Source organism: Chlorocebus sabaeus, chromosome 26 (assembly GCF_047675955.1).
Source record: "Chlorocebus sabaeus isolate Y175 chromosome 26, mChlSab1.0.hap1, whole genome shotgun sequence".
NCBI classification, from domain to species: domain Eukaryota; kingdom Metazoa; phylum Chordata; class Mammalia; order Primates; family Cercopithecidae; genus Chlorocebus; species Chlorocebus sabaeus.
The window spans coordinates 25,440,068-25,462,797 of record NC_132929.1 but is presented as its reverse complement, the minus strand read 5'-3'; the positions used below and the strand labels follow the sequence as shown (position 1 = coordinate 25,462,797).

At 35.2% G+C, this 22,730-nt stretch overlaps 2 protein-coding genes across 5 annotated transcripts in view; one reads left to right on the top strand and one right to left on the bottom strand.

Annotated features, from left to right (window-relative positions):
• Positions 1-22,730, top strand: part of FAM227B (family with sequence similarity 227 member B) — a 521,377-nt gene that overhangs the window by 43,790 nt on the left and 454,857 nt on the right. For 3 of the 4 annotated variants that reach the window (XM_038009969.2, XM_073012160.1, XM_073012159.1), the window contains exon 3: positions 425-519. The exons of the other annotated variant lie outside the window; for it this stretch is intronic. The gene's annotated coding sequence lies outside the window, so the exon portion shown is untranslated. The remainder of the gene's footprint in view (positions 1-424; positions 520-22,730) is intronic. 4 annotated transcript variants of the gene reach the window in all.
• The window catches only part of DTWD1 (DTW domain containing 1), a 179,812-nt gene that overhangs the window by 6,563 nt on the left and 150,519 nt on the right, over positions 1-22,730 (bottom strand). The window lies entirely within an intron of this gene.

Genomic DNA, 22,730 nt, shown 5'->3' with positions numbered 1-22,730 from the left:
GAAAGCCGGTTGCATATTCTTTGTGTCTGTGCAGGGCTTGTTAACTTGTGGGCCTTATAGTAGGGTAATCAGAAAGTGACTAACTTTTTGTTCAGGAACCCTAAAACATTGGTATCTGCAGGACTTTTCTCTGGGATTTCCAGTGTTTTCAGGGAGGAATCCTTAAATCTGCTGCAAAAAGCAGATACAACTGTTTAGAGTGTTCTGGGAGCAGAGTAGAGGAAAGTGCTACAGAGTTCCATTTATTGAATAGTCTGACTTTTGCTTAATTACTCATTTTACATTCTAACACTGCCCTTGTTGTCTCAATACCCAGAACACTCCTACTCAATTTCTGTAGAGAACAAGTCTTCATTTTCTGCAGTTTAGAAGAGAGAGAATCAGTCATTTGACTGCACGTAATAATTATTTTATTTTATTTTAGAGATGGGGCGGTCTCACTATGTTGCCTAGGCTGGACTTCAACTCATGGGCTCAAGCAATCCTCCTGCCTCAGCCTCCATGTAATCATTATTTTAAGTAAGTATGCAACCATAATATTAATAAGTATATGAATAGCTATCTTTGGCCTAGGGATCCTGTTTTCAACCTGTGTCATCAACAGGCCAGTTTAATTATTATATCATGTTGTTGAAACAAAGATTAATTTCCAAAATGGAAATTTGGTGAGTAACAGAGTTTAAACTGAAAGTTTTGAGGCTTGACAAGTAGATGATTCACATCAGAGATACCTCACACATTTTGCCATTACACATACCAATCTCTTCAAATTTCCTCCTGTACAGACAGCTCTCTCATCTCTGTTCTTTTTCTCAAATTACAGTTCCTTTCCAAAGCCTATTGTGTGAGCATTTCAGATCCAAGTCTTAACCCCAGCTTGCAGACCACACTCACCAGCCAAGCAACAGGATTTAACTTGAGATGCAGAGCAAAAAACAAACAAACAAACAAAAACAAAAAACAGACTGGAATAGCTTTTTCCCTAGCAAAAATAATTTAACTATTATTAAAAGTCATACTGATGAAACCTATCAGAAAATTGAGAATCACAGTAAAGTACTTAATCACAGTGATATTGTGCCTGATTTGTGATTCTATTTTCAGAAAACAAGAGAAGTTTAGTGTGAAGCCAGTGTGTGGTGATGGTTATGGTTGTCTTCTCATGTACTCATCAGCACACGCATGTGAGAAAACTACCTAAGGCTAGGCATGTAACCACCAAAAGAATTAAAGGAAAGAATACTTAGTGCTGCTCACGCAGGTATAGGACTAGTTCCTGGTTCCATAAACCAGATTAGTAGTGGGGAATAATTAGTCCTATGATATGCACAGCTCTGGTCCCACCTTGTGAATCATAAAAGCAAGACCCAAAAGGATTAAACAGTTTCCAAGTAACTTAAATGCATCCTAGAATAAAGCTCAATCATTATAGGAATACAAAAATACCCAGAATTCAAGAAAGAAAATTTCCCCATGTCTAGAATACAATAAAAAACTACTAGGGATGAAAAGAAGCAGAAAACTATAACCTTTGATAAGGAGAAAAAAAATCAATTTCAACAAGCCAAGAACTGACACAAATATTAAAATTAAAAGACAAGGACATAAAAACAGTTTTTATAACTGCATGTCATATATTCAAAAAGTGAAGTAAAGATATGAAAGATATAAAAAGACTCAAAATTTCCAGAAATAAAAAGCACAATATCTGAGATAAAAAGTACACTGAATGGAATTCACTACAGATTGGAAATTTGAAAGGAAAAAGTAATGGACTCAAAGACAGTTTAATAGAAACTATCCAAAATAAAACGCTAAAAGAAAAAATAAAATAAAATGAAATGAACAGAGAATAACTGAGCTGTGAGATAATTCAAATGGTCTAATGTATTTGCAATTGGAGTAGTTTCATAAAGGGGGGCAAAATATTTGCAGAAATAATGACCAGAAATTTCCCAAATTTGATAAAACTAAAATCTATGGACCTAAGAAGCTAAATTAACCCCAAGTACATAAACATGAAGAAAACAATGCCAAGGAGCATCATAATCAAATTGCTTAAAACAACTGATAAAAATAAAATCTTAAAAACAGCCACAGAAAAAGTAGAGGGATAATTATAAAGAATGACAGCAGATTTCTCATGGAAAACAATGCAGGTAAGAAGACAATAGAACAATATCACCAAGTAAAAAATACTAAAGACGAAAAAAAAAAAAACCCCTGTAAATGTAAAAGTAGAGCTCTGTATACCCAGCAACAATATCTCTGGAAATTAAAAGTAAAATAAAGATTATTGCAGACATACAAAAGCTGAAAGAATTAATCATTAGCAGACCCACACTATGGTAAGTATTCAAAGAAGTACTTCAGTCAGAAGGAAAATGCTACCTGATGAAAATATGAATCTATACAAAGGCATGAAAAGCACAGGAAATGATACTACATGAATAAATAATAATCTTATTATTTAAATATTTTAAAAATATACTTGACAGTTTAAATAAAAATAATGACAATGTAGTATGATATTAATAACATATATAAAAGTAAATTATGGGCAACAATAGGATAAAGGCCAGGAAGGGCAAAATGGAATATGTTGCTGCAAAGCTCTTATACTATGCATCTATACCTAAAGTGGTTTAATATCATTTGGAGATAGACTGTGATAGCTTAAAGATATATACTATAAACCCTAAAGCAACCAGTAAAAAAACAAGAAAATAAGCACACCAACAAAGGAGATAAATGGAATAACAAAAAAAGATTTTATAATGCAGAAAAAGAAAAAAGGTGAAAGAATGATGGAGCAAATAGAAAACAAATGGCAAGATAATAGTTGTAAACTTAACTATACTGATAATCATAAAAAATGTAAATTGTCTAAACACCATAAAAGGCAGAGATGGTCAGAGTGGTTACAAAGGAAGACCCAACTCTATGCTGCCTGCAAGAATGCCCTCTAAATATAAAGGCACAAAAAGGTTAAAAGTACAAAATGTAAAAATATACACCATTCTAACATAAGTCAAAAGACAGCTAGGATGGCCATATTAATATCAGATTAAGTAGACTGCAAAGCAAAAAATGTTACCAGGAAAATAAGGTCATTTCATAAAAATGAAGAGGTGAATTCCTCAAAGCAATCCTAAAAGTTTATATATATATACATAAAACTTTAAAACGCAAAGCAAAAACAGAACTGTAAAGATAAGTAGACAAATCCCCAATTAATGTAGGAGACTTTAATACTTTTCTCTCAATAATTGATAGGACAAGTAGACAGAATATCATTAAAGATATAGAACACTTAAATAGTATCATCAATCAACTCGACCTAATTGATGTTTATAGAACAATCCACTTAAAAGTCTCAAAATGTGTATTCTTTTTAAGTGCACATAAAACATTTATCAAGATAAATCATATGATAGACCATATTTAGATCATAAAACAAGTCTCAGTAGATTTACAAGGATTCAAGCCATATGAAGTATGTTCTCTGACAACCATGTAATTAAATTACAAATCAATAACAATGATTTCTGAAAAATCCCCAAATATTGAGAAATTATTAAACAAATTTGATTAGCTTAATACTCTTCTAAGTAGTCCAAGGGTTAAAGAATAAATCAAAAGGGCACTAAGAAAGTATTTTGAATAAAATTAAAATACAAATTCAATATATCAAATTTGATGCTACTAAAATGAGGTGCTACAAAAAAGTAATTATGGAGACATTTATAGCACTAAACACATATATCAGAAAAGAAGAATAATTTTATCAAAGATCTGTTTCCACATTAAGAAACTAAAAAAAGAAGAGCAAATTTCACCTAAAGTAAATAGAAAAAGAATTAAATAGAAAGAAAATATAGTAAGCAGAAGAAATGAAATAATAGAATAGAAAGGTAAATAGAAAAAAGAAAATAGTAAACACTGGTTCTTTGAGAAGATCAAAAAATTATAAAACATCTAGCCAAACTAATCAGGAAAATAAAAGAGATAATATACACAAATTATCAATACCAAGAACAATAGAGACATCACTGCAGATTCTATAGAGATTAAGAATATAGATGAATCTAAAATTAATTATGCTTAGTGAAAGATGCCAGAAAAAAGAAAGAATATACATTTTCATTCCCATTGCTTAAAATTCTAGAAAATGCAGACTAAACTGATAGAAAGCAGTTTGGCTACTGCCTGGGGATTAAAAAAAGAGAAACAGGGAAAGATGGGAAGGAGAAATTTCAAAAGGGCTCAAGGAAAATTTGGAGTAATAGATGTGTGCATCATCTCAATTGTGGTGATGATTTTACAGGTGTAAACAAACAGTACACTTAAATATATACACTCAATTGTATGTCAATCTTATCTCACTAAAACTGTTAAATAGGTGGGTCACTACAGATTAATATCTGTTTCTCAAAAAGTCTCAACAAATTACCAATTAAATCTAACAGTATATTAAAGGAGTTGTACACCATGACCAAGTGGGATTTGACCCAGTTGCACAAGACTGGTTCAACATTTGAACATAAATTAATGTAATTCATTATATCAACAGGCTGAAAAAGAAAAATCACATGATCATATTATTAGAAAAGGAAAAACATTTGACAAAATCCAGTACCCATTTATGATAAAAAAAAAAAAAAAACCCTCAATAAACTAGGAACAGAGGGGGACTTCGTTAATGTGATAAAGAATATCTGCAAAAGCATTTATAGTTAACATCATATTTAATGGTGAAAAACTAGTAGCTTTCTCACTAAGATCAGAAACAAGGTAAGGATGTCTCCTTTCACCACTCCTTTACAACACAGTACTGGAAGTCTTAACTAATAAAATAAGACTGAAAAAAAAGAAAATAAGAAATATACAGATTGGGAAGGAAGAAATAAAACTTTGTTTGCAGATGACATGATCCTCTGTGTAGAAAACCTGAAAACATAAACAACAAAAATCCAGGAAGTAATCAAGGTTGCAGGATATAAAGTTAATATACAAAAGTTCATTGTTTTCCTGTGTACCAGCAATAAACAAGTGGAATTCAAAATTAAAAATACACTATTTACAATAGTACCCACAAAATGCAACATACGAGTATGAATTTAACAAAATACGTACAAGATCTACATGAGGAAAAGCACAAAATTCTCATGAACAAAATTTTTAAAAATTACATAAATGAAGAGGCTGTCCATCTTCATGGATAGGAAGACAATATTGTTAAGATGTCAGTTCTTCCCAACTTCATCTATAGATTAAATGCGATGACAAAATCCCAGCAAGTTACTTTTTTAGATATCAACAAATTAAATTTAAAATTTATATGGAAAGGCAAAAAGTCCCAGAATAGCCAACACAATGTTGAAAGAGAAGAACAAAGTGGAGGACGGACACTACCCACCTTCAATACTTATTACACTAATCAAAGCAGTGTGATATTGATAAAAGACTAGACAAATAGATCAATGGAACTAAATAGAAAGCCTAGAGATAGACCCACGTATAGTCAACTGATCTTTGACAAAGCACAAAAGGCAAACAATGAAGTAAAGATAGTCGTTCAACAAATGGGTTTGAAACAACTGGACATCCACATGCAAAAAATTTAATCTAGACACAGATCTTACACCCTTCATAAAATTTAACTCAAAATGAATCATATACCTAATGTAAAACACAAAACTAAAAAAGTCCTGGAAGATAACATAGGAGAAAACCTAGATGACCTTGGATATGGTGATGACTTTTAGATACAACACTAAAGTCATGATCCATGAAAGAAATAATTGATAAGCTGGGCTTCATCAAAATTTAAAACTTCTGCTTTGCAAAAGATAATGTCAAAAGAATAAAAATGCAACCCACATATTTGCAAAAGACACATCTGATAAAGGATTGTTATTCAAAATATACAAGGAACTCTTAAAACTAAACAATTAAAAAAAAACCCCAATTAAATGGGCCAAAGCCCTTAATGAACATCTCACCAAAGAAGATATACAGATGGGAAATAAGCATATAAAAAGATGCCCACAGGGAAATGTAAATTCAAACCAAAACAAGATACCACTATACACTTATTAGAATCGCTAAAATCTGGAACCCTGACAACACCAAATGTCGGTGAGGATGTGGAACAAGAACTCTCACTTACTGCTAATGGGAATGCCACTTGGAAGACAGTTTGACAGTTTCTTACAAAACTAAACATACTCTTATCATGTGATCCAGCAATTGCACTCCTTGATACCCACTCAAAGGAGTTGAAAACTTGATATCCACACAAAATTCTGCATAGATGTTTATAGCAGTTTTATTGATAATTGTTAAAACTTGGAAGCAACTAAGATATCTTTCAGCAGCTGAGTGGATAACTAAACTGGTACAACCAGACAATGGAATATTATTCAGTGATAAAAAGAAATAAGCTATCAAACCTTCATTCCTCCATGAACAAACATGGAGATCTTAAACACATATTATTAAACGAAAGAAGGCAATCTGAAAAAGCCACATACTGTAAAATTTTAACTGTGATATTCTGGAAAAAGCAAAATTAAAAAGACAATAAAAGATCACTGGTTCCCAGGGGTTTGGGGTGGGGGATACAGAGATGAATAGGCAGAGCAGAGAGGATGTTTAAGGTAGTGAAAATACTCTGTATTATACTATAGTGGTAGATACTTGCTATTATACATTTGTCCAACCCCATAGAATGTATAATACTTAGAGTTAACTCTAATAAACTATGAACTTCCAGTGATTATGATGTGCTAAAGGAGGTTCCTCAATTGTAACAAATGTACCACTTTGTTGGGGAGATGTTGGTAATGGGGGAAACTATGCATGTGTAGGGGCATGTCCTGCTAGCAGTGGCTCTGGCAGAGATTTTGATTTAGTAAGTCTAAAGTGGAATTCAGGGATCTGTATATAAACCATAATTACAAACAAATGCATTAGGCAAAATTAGCATGCAAGCAAGTGTTTTACACTTGACTCTAACAGAGTCCTCCATCATCAGGCTGCTGTCCTCTCTTCCTCTCATGCCACGTTAACTCCTCTCTCACTTGCCTAATTTCCACCTAGGCAAATAATGGTGATATTTTAGAACCCATTTATCCCAAATTCCATGTCTTCTTTTATGATTAACCATGTCTTCCTACTTCATTTCTTCTCATCTCTCTTCAACCACTGTAGCCTTTCCAATCCCTGAGTCAAAATAACTTGAGGATCCCAGGCTAATACATAATCCTCTTCTCTTGGCTCCAGGTCAAGGATACAGAAGGAAACCCCTTCACTACATAGAATGAAAAGGGTTTCAAAATAAAGATGTATTTACAGCAAATGAGCTATTCTGGATTACACAAGTCACTGTATCAGGTTCTCTTACATGCCAACAGTTTTTCTTTACTTACTCACTGTGTTTGACTCTGTCTATGGACAACTAGTGCTATTCTATTCGGTTTTAAGAAAAATTATTAAGGCTAAGAACGAAGTTGTTTTATTTTTTGTCATCCAAGTTTCTGAGATGTTTTAGATAAGCAGTTCACCACTGTCTTTGATCTCAAACTATCAGCTTCAAAGTATAACATTTAAAAATAATTTTATGTGGTTTCTATTATTTTGCCTGTCTTGCATGCACTGAGGCTTATTTTAAGGTGTCTTTTCTGGTTTTGAGCATTTTTGTAAGATGGTCAAGTTAGATGTTTGTCCTTTGTGATAAAACTCAATTCCTTTATATAAATATCCCAGACTTTATTGATTATTGTATCAGACAGAGGTAACATGAATGCACAACTCTTCTATGCATGACATTTAATGAAAGTTCAGTTAGCCTGGAGTGGTAGCTCACGCCTGTAATCCCAACACTTTGGGAGGCCGAGGTGGGTGGATCACAAGGTCAGGAGTTCAAAACCAGCCTGGCCAACATGGTGAAACCCTGTCTTTACTAAAAATACAAAAATCAGCCGGGCGTGGTGGTGGGTGCCTGTAATCCCAGCTACTTGGGAGGCTGAGGCAGGAGAATCACTTGAAACTGGAAGGCGGAGGTTGCAGTGAGCCAAGATTGCACCACTGCACTCCGGTCTGGGCGAAAGAGCTAAACTCAATCTCAGAAAAATAAAAAAAGTTCAGTTAATGCTCACTCCCAATCTTTCCAGAAGGGCATGGGCTTTTGTTTTTCCTCTCTCCTTTGTAACTGCACTTAAAGAAAACATATTATACTTTGTGTATCTAATATATTTGGCTGGATGGGAGATGGTTAGCGCTATTTCTTTTGCATAAGCCTTTCTGTTCTTTTTGATCAGATACAGGAAATAAATCTGTGTTATAGACAATATGTTGCAGAAGGGACATAAATATACCTGAAAGGTTTAATCAAGGGTACTTAATTTTTTTGTTTTCCCTGGTTTATGATGTAAGAAGCAGTATAATATAGTGAGTATAGCCAAGAAGCAGCAACAGCACTAACTATCTAAAATTAGAGAGGCTGTTTTCTAAATTCTGCTCTTCCACCTATGTGATCTTGGGCAACATTCTTCATTCTTGTGTTAATTCATTCATAAATCCTACAAATATGTCTTGAATATTTTCTATATGTCAGATATTGTGGAAATCGCTGACAATGGACGAGTAACACAGCACTTGTTCTTATAAAGTGTGGCAGCCATGACAGTGTACCTCAGAGATCTCCAACTACAGGAGCAAAATTGATTGAGGGCTTCAGATTCTGTGCTCTGAAATCCAGTGTAACATTTGCACCAGGCTATGCTTCCCATGGGCTACTCCTCAAGAGTGACTGACTACAGTAGGGATGCTAAGGCATGTTCATTCCTGGGAGACACAGCTGGAAAACTCAGTGATGGTCTTGTTGAGCATTCTTTAGACTGCACAGCAGTCTAGTTCACTTCAACCTAATTTTCCTCTCCTCTGTCCTTCACTCAGGATCCAGCTTCCAGTACGTTTTCAGGGCTCTCTCAAACTTATGCTCCCTCCCCATTTTCTCTCTCAGGCATTTCACCCGATAAAAATCTTGGCACGTTTAATCCCATTTTAATCTTGGCACGTTTGCTTCTTGGAGAACCTAAGACTAACATATGGAGTACATTCTAGTGGAGGAGGGAAAACATAAACAAGTAAATAATAAGGTAATTTCAGAGGTGATAATTACTTAAGGTAAAAAGAAAAGTAGTATAGTGGAATACAGCGATGGCCATGGGTGGTGAGTGGGGACGAGGCACATTGTTCTTAGCTTGAATGGGCAGGGAAGATTTCTCTGAGAAGGTGACATTCTAGTTGAAAGGTGAATGATGAGGTTTAAAGATGCTGGGAAAGAGCAGTCTGTGCAATGTGAAGGGCTGGAGCCCAGCAGAAGCTGCCTGTTTGAAGAACGTGAAGACAGGGATTTTAACAACAACCCTCCAGAAGAATATGGCAGCAGGTAAGGTCAGAAAGACAGATAAAGGCCTGGTCATGGAAAGGAGTCTATATTTTATTCTAAGTGCAATGAGAAACTATTGGAGAGTGTAAGCAGAAGTGTAACATAATTTGATTTATGTTTTTGAAAGATGACGTTGGCTTCTGAGAGATGATGAACTGGGAGGCGGCAAGAGCGGAAACAGGCAGAGCAGTTAGAATATAGGCATCTAGGAGAGAGACGGCATAGGCTTGGACTATGGTAGTGATGATGCTGGTGAGAAAAATTAATGATGGATTCAAGATATGCTTCGTGTGTGTGTGTGTGTGTGTGTGTCTCTGTGTGTGTGTGTGTGATGGAGTCTCTCTCTGTTGCCCCAGGATAGAGGGCAGTGGCATGATCTCGGCTCACTATAACCTCTGCCTCCCAGGTTCAAGCAATTCTCCTGCCTCACCCACCCGAGTAACTGGGACTACAGCTGTGTACCACCATGCCCTGCAAATTTTTGTATTATTAGTAGAGACGGGTAGTACTCCTAATGGTATGAATCATTGAATGCACAGATGTGGAAAAGCAGGAAAGATAATTAAATGTTGATTTGACATATTTCTCATGCTCCTGAGAAATCTGTGAATTCGGAAGATCAGAAAAGGAATATGATAACTTATGTATGAGGAGAAGGTATGACAGAGGTCTAAAAGAGCCCTTATAAAAGAATGTTCAGTAACATCATGGAATACTGAGAATAACTGAAGTTTCTCAGAGCCTCATAATGCCACAAAGTTCAACGCTATGGTTTTACCTTCCCGGGCTGCCTATTCTTCCCTCACTGATAGGATGACATCAATAATCTCAAAGGTCAGCCGTGCAATGTCCCACGCCTGTAATCCTAACACTTTGGGAGGCTAATCTTAAGCTCAGGAGTTTGAGACCAGCCTGGGCAACGTGGCAAAACCCTGTCTCTACAAAAACTACAAAAATTAGCCAGGTGTGGTGGCATGTGCCTAAAGTCCCAGGTACTCATAAGGCTGAGGTGGGAGGATCACTTAAGCCCAGGAGGCAGAGGTTGCAGTGAGCCCAGATCATGCCAGTGCACCCCAGCCTAGGCAACAGAGTGAGACCCTGTCCAAAAAAAAAAAAAAAAAAAAAGAAAGAAAAGAAAAATCCCAAAGACCCCATACAGCTCTACTATTCCATGACTTTATAATCACCACCCCTTCCCAACATTATACTGGTAAGAAACTGAGGCCATATCTTGAGCTTATTGTGGAATTGAAATACAGCATAGATCTACTCTCTTCTACCCAGTACTCTTTTCACAATAAGAGGAGCTAATATTTATTGAATGTGCTGAGAATTTTATATATCATCATACCATATTTAATCCTTACTATAACCTACTATAAGGTAGGTATAATTATTATTTCCATTTTACAAATGATAAAATTAAGGCACAGAAAATTAAGCAGTTTATCAGATCGTCCTTCAAAGCATATCTTGAGGCCAGGCGCAGTGGCTCACACCTGTAATTCCAGCACTTTGAGAGGTCAAGGTGGGTGGATCACTTGAGGTCAGGAGTTTGAGACCAGCCTGGCCAACATGATGAAACCTGTCTCTACTGAAAATATAAAAATTAGCTGGGTAGGGTGGCGCACACCTGTATTCCCAGCTACTCAGGAGGCTGAGGCAGGAGAACTGCTTGAACCCAGGAGGCGAGGGTTTCAGTGAGCTGAGATTGCGCCACTGCACTCCAGTCTGGGCAACAGAGCAAGATTCTGTCTCAAAATAAATAAATAAATAAATAAATAAATAAATAACTCTTCAAAAGAACATGGTAGAATCCAGAGACTCTGCAATGTATAATTTATAATGTCCAGTTGCCATCAAAGATCACCACATACACAAAGACAACAAAAAATAATCTAGAGAAAAAAGGCATTCAATAGAAACTGATGCTGAGGAGGATCCAGGTAATGGAAATTCCAGATAAGGACTTTAAAACGGCCATAATAAATATGCCCAAAGACTCAAAGAGAAATATACACACAATAATTGAAAAGAAGGGGATAATTTCAGCAGAATTTAAGTCCTAGAATCCTTACCTGATTTGGCCTTGATATCTCTTCTAAGCCAAGCATTGGGTTCTAATTTACTCTCACTCAGTATTATGGAGCCATAATCAATACTGAGAAGCACCACATATTCCAGTTTAAGTAGGTATAATTGCAACTGGGAAGAGTGTGCATGGTAGTACTGGTGGTGCGGTGGTATTAATGATGTTGGTGTAGTGGTGATAGACAGAACTGAAATTCTAACCAAATATCAAAATGCAGGAGGAAAGTATTCTAGATTTTTGTTTTAATTAAATGAAATTATACATCTGTGGTATTTCCCATGAACTTTGTCATTTGATCATGGCTGAAATTATGTTTCTTCCAATGTTTTTTGAGGAAGAGATGGATTTCCCCAACTAGTAATATCTAAGAGTAAGAAGACTTACTTCTAGATTCTGATACTTATCAAATTTGGAGAAGTTAATTAATACCCCAGGAAACTCCAATTTTTTTCTTCTTTAAAGCAAGAAGATGGGGTAAAATAATCTTATTGTAGCTGTAACATTATATCATTTAATTAATCCTAGACTTGGATTGAGTCTTATTCAATCCCTTTATCTTGGTAATAATAATACCTGTTCAGCTTACTACACAAAGCAGCTATGAAGAACAAATAAGATGATAATAACAGCAATAACAATTGGTTACATTTATTGAGGGATTACTATTTTACAGGATGGATCTAAATGTTTTCTTGACATGTATTAGCTCATCTAATACAACAATGAGATGGGTACATTTTTTATTATTCCAACTCCACATAAAAGTAAACAGAGGTTGTTTTGCCTAGGTCTCTCAATTAATAAGAAGTAGAAGTGGGATTTCATCCTGGCAGTCTGTAGTAAAGATGTTTGGAATCAAATTCTCTCGACCCCTACTGTAGATAATGTAAATTAATACAATCACTAATTTACTAATGGATAACAATTTAGATGACAGTCTTACCAAATTGGTATCACCAATGGTTAACAATTTGGTAACAGTTGTACAACTAGATGCTCACTCCTATGAACCTGGCACTCCACTCACAGACAGTCATCAAAAGAAATTCTTGTTTATGCACAGCAAAAGACAAGACAAAAAAGTCCAACAAAACATTATTTGCAACAGGGAAAAATCTAACTTTGCATTATTATGTGAATGGTCCATCAATAACTGAATGGGTACATCTGTTATGGTAAATTTTACATATATGTATTTATTCTAAATATATATAATTATATATAAATATATGATAGATATTATAGTATATGTATTTAACAAGTGAATGTATATCAGTATGAATAAAACTAGAATTATACTATCCAATATGGTAGCCACTAGCCACATAAAGCTATTCAGCACTTGAAATGTGGCTAAGGCCATACATTAAAATAATATTTTCAATATATTTGGTTACATAAAATATACAATAAATTTGATTTTACCTGCTTCTTTTTACTTTTTATGATGCAGCCACTAAACAATTTAAAATTACATGTATGGCTTATATTATGTTTTTATCAGATCACACTAATCTATAAAACATAATTTAAGTGAAAATAAGCAAGCTTAAAATGATACAGCACGAAAGAATCTGTAAACACTTCAAGGCATGCAAAGCATGTTTATGAAGACACACACATGCAATTCAAATACAAAACTGTGGACTGAAATGGTACCATTCAAATTTATAATAATAGCTTCTCATAAAGAAAGAGATAAGGGGTTGGAACTTGAAGAAACAAAAGAAACTTGATTTCATTTATAGTATTCTGTTTTACACATTTAAACAAAATATCTGGAGCAAAATGACTAAATAGTAACGTGTGATCATCCTTGAGAGTGGGTTCTTTGTAGATTTTGGTATTTTATTTGAACATTTCAAAAATGAAACAGAGCAAAAAAGTTTAAATTAGACTAATAACTTTATACACACACACACACACACACAGAGCCACAGAGAGAGAGAGCGAGCGAGCAAGAGAGAGAGAGAAAGAGAGAGAGATTTATAATCTCCCAGTCATTAGGCACCATCATCGACCAGAGAATTCAGCAAAGACCACCTTGCAGGTAAGTGTGAGGAACTGAGTAGAGAGGCTAAGGTACATGCACTGTCATAAGACAATTATGTGTGTGAATATTTGTAAAAATAATGACTTTTTGTGACTATGTAAGTAATTTGTGCCCATTATAGAGTTTTTGAATTTTTGAAAAATATAAAGCAAAAAATAATTTTCTATAAGCCTATCACTAAGAGAAAGTCACTGGATATTTTGGGTTATTTTCTTTCAGTCTCTGAGTCTTTGTATTTTCCTTTTGCTAATATCTGACAAGATATTTTGAAAAAAACCTCTGAATGAAATATAATTGTTTTGTCTTTGGTGAAAAGAAGCTTTGCCTTGGGGCTCCAGATTGGGCTTATGATATGTCCTTTTTTAAAAAAAAAATTAAAACAAAAATAAAGTCAATAGCTAATATTTACTAAAAGATGTACCATGCCGGGAGGCTGAGGCAGGAGAATGGCGTGAACCTGGGTGGCGGAGCTTGCAGTGAGCCGAGATCGCGCCACTGCACTCCAGCCTGGTCGACAGAGCGAGACTCTGTCTCAAAAAATAAATAAATAAATAAAATAAAAAGATGTACCATGCATGCCAGGCATGTTACATGCATCATATAATTTAAACGAATAGTAAGAACTATTGTAATTCCCATTTTACAAAGAGAAAAATGATCCTATAGAGAGGTTTAGTAAGTTGCTGAGGAGTTGGGAAGAGGTAAGACTGTTAATCAAACTCAAAGAATTTGATAAATACAGAGCCAATATCCAACCAAGTCTCCATGAAAGACTCCCTAAGAGTGACTCTTTGGATTTATGTTAAATTTGGATATGTGTGTGTGCACACATGCATATGTGTGTAGGTGTGTGTGTGTGTGTGTATGTGTTGGCTCATATATCAGAGGCTCATATACCTCCATTACTCTGACCTCAGAATAAAAGGTATACCTGGCCCCTTCTAGGTAAATTGAAAGCTTGGATGGGACTAGTCCCAAGGCTAATGTGAATGTGCAATGGGGCTTAGGCTGTAAAAATATCGTATCTTCATATCTTTGAGGGGAGGCAGTCGATTCATCCACTCAGACATGCCTTGTGTTTTTATAGATTCAGAGATTCTCTCTGCAGCCATTGTCTAACCTACCCAAGCCTCAACAGGCTGCAACTGGAACAAAGAACCCCCGAGTCCCAGAAATCATCGGTGTCTGAGTACATGTACTTCTTTCTGTATCTGAGCACATGAACAGGTTTGGGTAAGCCAGGTGAACTTTGTTAATAAAAATATAATTTTATCTTACATTTACCATTTGCTGAGCCCTCATTATGTATTTTTCGCTAGACTAAGTACTTTATATGTTTTACAATGCATTATTTCCTATGAGGAAGGTTGTATTGAGATTCCCATTTCAGTGATAATAAAACTGAGGCAGAAAGAGGTTCAGGAACTTGCTTCAGTCAGAGATGGAGATAAGAATGATGGAGTTGCCCACGCTTTCAAACTGAGGACTACAAAGTACATCATCCATACTTTTTCTGTCTCCTTTAGCACTCCCCAACATTTAAAGGCTTTCTTATTTTCCTTTGCTAACTCATGTAATGCGACAATATTTAGGGCCAGTGGAGGAAATATATTTGATATAGAATCCATCAGATAATGATATAGCCAATCAGATGACTCTTATCTTTTGTAAGGACATTGTTTCCTTCAGTTTCTCCCACCAGTCATGCCAAATTTGGATTGGATCTCTTTTGCCAACTCCTGGTTCCACCCAGTTGGTGTTCAGGAATGGTTTATGACCCGAAGAAGCAAAGCTTTAACTGGCTTGTTCTGGCACTGCATGTTGCAGTCCTAGGAGGAAACTTAGATGGTTACCAGTTTATAAAAACAAGGAAATGAAAACCATGCTTAATGGCAAAGAGGACTACCAGTGATTGGAGCCAGCCATTAACCTTTCAAAATATGATGGGAGATGGGTGTGGGGCAAGGAATGGATCAGGGGAAGGATGAATCAGAGTGTGAAGGCAGCTTAAGCCAAAGGATTGTCCAGCAAATAGACTCTAGACACTTAAACTCTAGTAACTCCATAACAGATGGAGAGGAAGATATCTTTGAGTTAATTTTTCTTTAATTCCTGTTCATTGGAAGCTGAGGTACAGTCATCATTGGTGGCCTTGACGATTGAAATGACATGCTAATTAGGACAGACCAAAGTGGGTGTGGAAGTGAATGCACCTGTTGCTGGGGGGACCCACTCACTCCCTTGGCCTTAAACCAGCACTTCACTGTAATACCCTCCCCATTGTATTGTTGGTATGGCTTTCAAACACTGTCTTTGAGTTTTTTTCACTATTCCAGGTTCTACTAAAGGCCTGGATCTGCATAATATCGCAGACACATGATGAGTAGGAGTTAGCAAGAGAATAATGTTGTCTATGATGAGATTGTAGAACACAGTTCTTAAGAAAAGGGAGCTAGTGAATTAATGGCAGGGGTGGGAGGGAGGGATAACCCTCTAAGCACATTTCTGAGTCCTTGATTATTGATGCAGAGATAAAATGTGCACATAAGAAAAAGAGTAAAGTAAAAATGGAAGGGAATAAGTTCATAATTTTTCCACTCTTAAGATCTTTAACCTAGATTAAGGAATGGGTTTTAAGTGTGGTTAAAATTTTTCCTTTACCTTAATGTGTCTGTGATAGTTCTCTCTCTCACCAAGGGATGGGTATTGCAGAGAGAAGAATCATGTACTTTCTGGGAAATGACACCAATGCACCATTTTTTCTTAAGTTAAAAGAAAAAATTATGACAAGGCAAGAAAAAATAATTTCACAGTAGTGCCTTTGAAATTCCTCTGCATATATTTTGTCAGGCTCTAAGGGCAACACTTGTCTGGGGAAGATGGCCCTGTCCTTGTACTCCATGTGTAGGCCTAGAATTAGTCTCCATAGTCACCCAAATATCACAAAATGCTGTTCTTGTTATTCCCACCCTTCACAAATGGGCCGTGTAACAGTGGAACTAAGTAGTTAATCTGAGACAGCTTTACCAGTCATGATGCTGACCTCTTTCTTGACAGGATCTATTGGAACTTGCTGTGATTCCTTTTTATACAGACAGAAAAGTGGCACTGAACCTGTATCTCAGGCAAATTATTGTCATTGGCCAGGCTTCTATGACTCTAAAACAAAACAACTAATGATCGAAAAGGGGTATAAATTCTCAAAAAATAGGACTATTGGCCAAATCCAGAACTGACTGTAGAGTACTAGCAGTTCCTCTCAGTGACAACATGAATCTTCCAGAGATTCGGTGGTGATTAGCTTAATGGAGAACATGTGTTTCTGGGCTGCTGGGGCACCCCTGGATTTACATTTCTAAAGAATTAATGGGCCAGGCACGGTGGCTCACATCTGTCATCCCAGCACTTTGGGAGGCCGAGACGGACGGATCACGAGGTCAGGAGATCGAGACAATCCTGGCTAACATGGTGAAACCCCGTCTCTACTAAAAAATACAAAAAACTAGCCGGGCCAGGTGGCGGGCGCCTATAGTCCCAGCTACTCAGGAGGCTGAAGCAGGAGAATGGCGTGAACCCGGGAGGCGGAGCTTGCAGTGAGCTGAGATCCGGCCACTGCACTCCAGCCTGGGCAACAGAGTGAGACTCCATCTCAAAAAAAAAAAAAAAAAAAAAAAAAAAAAAAGAATTCATAGAGTCATTTTATATGTCAGAGTAAATGGCACTGGGGATAAGAAGAATGGTGAGTTTTTGTAGCGGTCTAAGGCTGGGCTTTACTCAGTATTTTCTTATGGGGGAATGTAGTCTGCACTATTAAAACAACCAGACTTTCCACTCATGGTTTGCTGTTCAGTGCTGAAGTTTCATGGCCATTCCTTCTGCCTTTGTGTTTGGCATTGTCATTCCTCCGGAACATCTCTGTAAGCAAACATAGGTTTCAATGACTTTGTCTCTCTGCTTTTATTAGTAAGATTATACATTTGCAATTCAGAGGATTTAAGTGTTTACTTATTGTCTTAAAAATCAAGAGAGGAGGAGTAACATCAACAAGGTGGTGGAGTAGGAATTCATAGTTCTTGTTCTTCACAGAAACACCGATTTAATGATACATGGACCAAAATACCTTTATAAGAATGTTGAAATCTAGTTAAGACATTTCAGTACTCAAGGCAAGCACAAAGAGTAGCCACATTGAAACAGGTTAATAGGGCAATTTCACTTTACCTACCCCCTTTCCCATGGAGAGAAAGTCCTGGCTCACAACTTCTTTCTTGAAGTGGGGGATACCTGGGGGATTTTCTGTCTCCCCTCATTCAAAGTGCTAATGAAACAGGCATAGTTTGAATGCCTGGAAGCAACTATGAGACACACGAAGAAACAGGGAAATATGGCCCAAAGAAGGGAACAAAATACATACATAACTGATAGTAAAGAAACTGAGGCACATGAGTTACCCAAAAATAATTAAAAATAACTGTTATAAAAATGCTTTATGAGCTAAAAAAATACATGAACAAAATAAGAATATCAATAGAGTTGGAAATATAAAAAAAGAACAAACCAAACAGAAACTGTGAACATGAAGAATACAATAACTGAACAGAAAAATTCACTGGAGGGATCAATAGTAGACTTGATCAAGCAAAATAATCAATAAGCTTAAAGAGAAGTCATTTGAAATTACGCAGTCAGAAATCAAACATTTTTTTAAAACTGGAAAAGAATAAAGAAAGCCTAAGGGACTTATGAGATATCATCAAGCAGATCAATATACACATTTATACATTACAGGAATTTCAGAGGAGGGAAAAAAAATGAGAAGAAAGTTTATTTAAATAAATAATGGCTGAAAACTTCCCAAATGGGAAGAAAATGGACATTCAGATTCAGAGTCATTTTATTAAGAAAATTGGTCAATTTATTGAAAGGATATAACAGTTGAAAATATATATGCACCCATCATTTGAGCATCTGGATATATAAAGCAAATATTAAGTGAAATAAAAGGAGAAATAGATAGCAATACAGTAATAGTAGAGCACATCAATACCCCACTTTTGACAATGAGTAGACCGTCCAGACCAAATATCAATAAAGAAATAGTGAACTTGAACAATACTTGAACAATATGACATAACAGACATAGGTAGAATATTTCATGTAACAATAGCAAAAAACACATTTTTCTCATATGCACATGGAACATTGTCTGGGATAGATCATATGTTAGGCCACAAAACAAGTACTAACAAATTTTAAAAGATTGTAATCATGTCAAGTATCTTTTCATACCACAGTAGTATAAAACTAAAAGTCAATAACAGAATAAAAATTGGAAAATTCATAAATATGTGAAAATTAACTAACAGGCTCCTGAAATTAGAAAAGAAAATCTTGGGATAAGTGAAAATGGAAGCATAACATACCAATATTATGGGTTGCAGCAAAAGCAAATTTAACAAGGCAGTTTGTAGTGATAAATGCCTACATTAAGAAAAAAGAAAGACCTCAGATACAATGTAACTTTACACCTCAAGGAACTACAAAAAGAGTGAACTAAGTTTAAATTTAGTATAAGAACATAATAAATACCAGAGCATAAATAAATAAGACAGATTAGAAAAATTAAAAATAAAACAATACAACTAAAGGCTGATTTTTGGTTTTTTGAAAGATAAACAAAATTGACAAGTCTTTAGCTAGATCAACTAAGAAAAAGGATGAAAGACTGAAATAAATAAAATCAGAAATGAAATAGGGCCCATTACAACTGATGCTACAGAAACTAAAGGATTATAAGAGAGTACTAAGAACAATTATATTGCCAACAAATTGTATAACCAACAGAAATGAATAAATTCCTAGGAATTTATTCACCTACCTTATTACCTTACCAAGACAGGATTATGAATAAACAGAAAATAGGAACAGACCTATAACTAGCAAAAAGATTAAATCCATAATCAAAGAACCTCACAACAACAACAAAAAAAGCCCAAGACCAGATGGTTTCACTGGTGAATTACTGCAAATACTTAAAGAAGAATTGCAGTTTTTCTCAAATTTCTTCCAAAAAATTTAAGGGGAAAGAATACTTCCAAACTAATTTTGAGGCCAGAATTATCCTGATGACAAAGAAAAGAAAACTAAAGGCCAATATTCCTGATGAATATAGATGCAAATATCTTCAACAAAATACAAGAAAACCAAATTCAACAGCACATTAAAAGTATCATACACTATGTCAATTGGGATTTATTTGTGGAATTCAAGGATGGTTCAGCAAATGAAAATCAATTTGTAATATACCATGTTAACAGAATGAAATATAAAAACCACATGACCATCTCAATAGATGTGTAAAAGGCACTTGGCAAAATTAAACACTCATTAATGATTTAAAACCCACTTAAGTTACTACCTGTAGAATGATATTATATTGACCTCATAAAGTTTATATATGAAAAACTCATTGCTAGCTTCATATTCAATGCTGAAAAATGGAGAGCTTTTCCTCTAAGATCAGGAATAAGACAAGGATACTTACCCTCACCACTTCTAATCACCATAGTATTGGAAGTACTAGCTAGAACAATTAGGCAATAAGAAGAAATAAAATGCACCCAAGTTGAAAGGGAAGTAAAACTGTCTCTGTTCACAAATGACATGATCTTATATGTAGAAAATCATAAGGATTTCACAAAAACAAAAAGCAAAAACAAGAATAAAATTGTTAGAACTAATAGCAAATGTATGAATAACAGGATGTAAAAATCAACATACAAAGATCAGTTGTATTTTTATATACCAACAATGAACAATCAAAGGGAAATTAAGAAAACAATCCCATTTAAAATAGCATCAATAAGAACAAAATATTTATGAAAAATCTTAACCAAGGAGACAAAAGGCTTATACATTGAAAATTGCAAAACATTTCTGAAATAAATTAGAGAAGATACAAATAAATGGAAGACATCTAGTGCTCATGGATTTGAAGATGTAATATTGTTAAATTTGAAGACAAAAATAAAATAAATAAAATAAATGGAAAGTTATCCCATGCTCTTGGATTGGAAAGATTAATATTATTAAAATGGCCATACTATCCAAAGTAATCTAAAGATTCAATACAATCTCTATCAAAATCCTGGTGGCACTTTTTACAGAAATATAAAAACCATAAAGACATATGCATTTGTATGTTTATTGTAGCACTTCACAATAGCAAAGACATGGAAGCAATCTAAATGCCCATCAACAGTAGACTGGATAAAGAAAATGTGGTACATATACACCATGGAATTCCACACAGCCATAAAAAAGAACAAGATCATGTCCTTTGTTGAAACATGGATGAAATCAAAGGCCATTATTTTCAGCAAACTAATGAAGGATCAGGAAACCAAATGCTACATGTTCTCACTTAAAAGTGGGACCTAAATAATGAGAACACATGCACAGAAAGAAGGGAACAACAGATGCTGTGGCCTGTTTGAGACTAGAGGTGGGAAGTGGGAAAGGTTTGCGGAAAAAAAAACCTATCAGTTACTATGCTTAGTCCCTGGGTGACAAAATAATCTGTACAGAAAATACCCGAGTTATGAGTTTACCTATATAACCAACTTGCACATGTACCCATGAACCTAAAATAAAAGTTAAAATTCTTTTTAAAATACAAAAACAATTCTAAAGTTTATAGAACCACAAGGATTCCAAATAGCCAAAACAACCTTGAGAAAGAAGAACAAAGATGGAAGCCCTACACTTCCTAATTTCAAAATATATTACAAACTTGCAGTAATCAAAATGATATGATACTGTCATTAGAGACAGACCAGTTATAGATCAGAATATGGTGATCAGAAATAACTTACACATATATGGCTTTATAAGTCATGGTTCTCCAGAAAAATAGTAACAGAAAGATATTTATTATGAGGGATGGGCTCACTTGATTATGGGGGCTGAGAAATTCCATAATCTGCCATCTGCAAGCTGGAGGTCCATGAAAGCCAGTGGTATAGTGCCAGTTCAAACCCAAAGGCCTGAGAACCAGGAGAGCCACTGTTATAATTTCTAGCCCAAGTCCTGAGGCTCAAGAACCAGCAGTGCTGGCATCCCAGGGCAGGAGAAGATGGATGTTCCAGCTCAAATAGCGAATTTGCCCTTCCTTCATCTTTCTGTTCTATTCAGGAATTCAAAGGATTAGATGATACTCACCCATATTGGAAGGGAGATTTTTACTTAATTTCCTAAGGTAAGCGCCTATCTATCCTGGGAATACACACACACACACACACACACACACACACACACACACACACTCACACTCAGAAATTATGTTTTACCAGTTTTGTGGGCATCCCTTAACCCAGTCAAGTTGACACATTAAAAGTAACCATCACAATGGTCAAACAATCTTCAATAATGGTGTTAAGACTACAAAATGGGGAAAGGATAGTCTCTTCAACAAACGACATTGAGAAAACTAGATATCCCCATGCAAAAGAATGAAATTGAACACCGACATTATGCCATATACAAAAATCAACTGAAAATGAATGAAAGAATTAAATGCAAGACCAGAAATAATAAAACTCCTAGAAGAACTTACAGGAGAAAATCCTCATAACATTGGTCTTGGCAATAATTTCTTAGATTTGACATCAAAAGGCCAGGGAACAAAAGCAAAAGTAGACAACTGAAACTACATCAAACTAAAAACCTTCTACACAGAAAAGGAAACCATCCAGAGAGTGAAAAGACAACCTACAAAATGAAAGAACATATTTGAAAGCCATATATTTGATGAGAGGTTAATATATAAGAAACTCCTATAGCTCAAAAGTTTAAAAACAGTAACTTGATTTTAAAATGAGCAAAGGACTTGAATAGACATTTCTCAAAAGAAAACAAACAAACAATCAACAGGTATATAAAAAGATGCTCAACATCACTAATCAGGGAAATGCAAATAAAAACCACAATGAGGTATCACCTGACACCTATTAGGATTTTCTTAAAAAAAAAAAACAAAAAACAAAAAACAGAAAATAGCAAGTATTGTGAATATGTGGACAAATTGGAACCCTTGTGGACCACTGATGGCAAAGTAAAATTGTTAATTG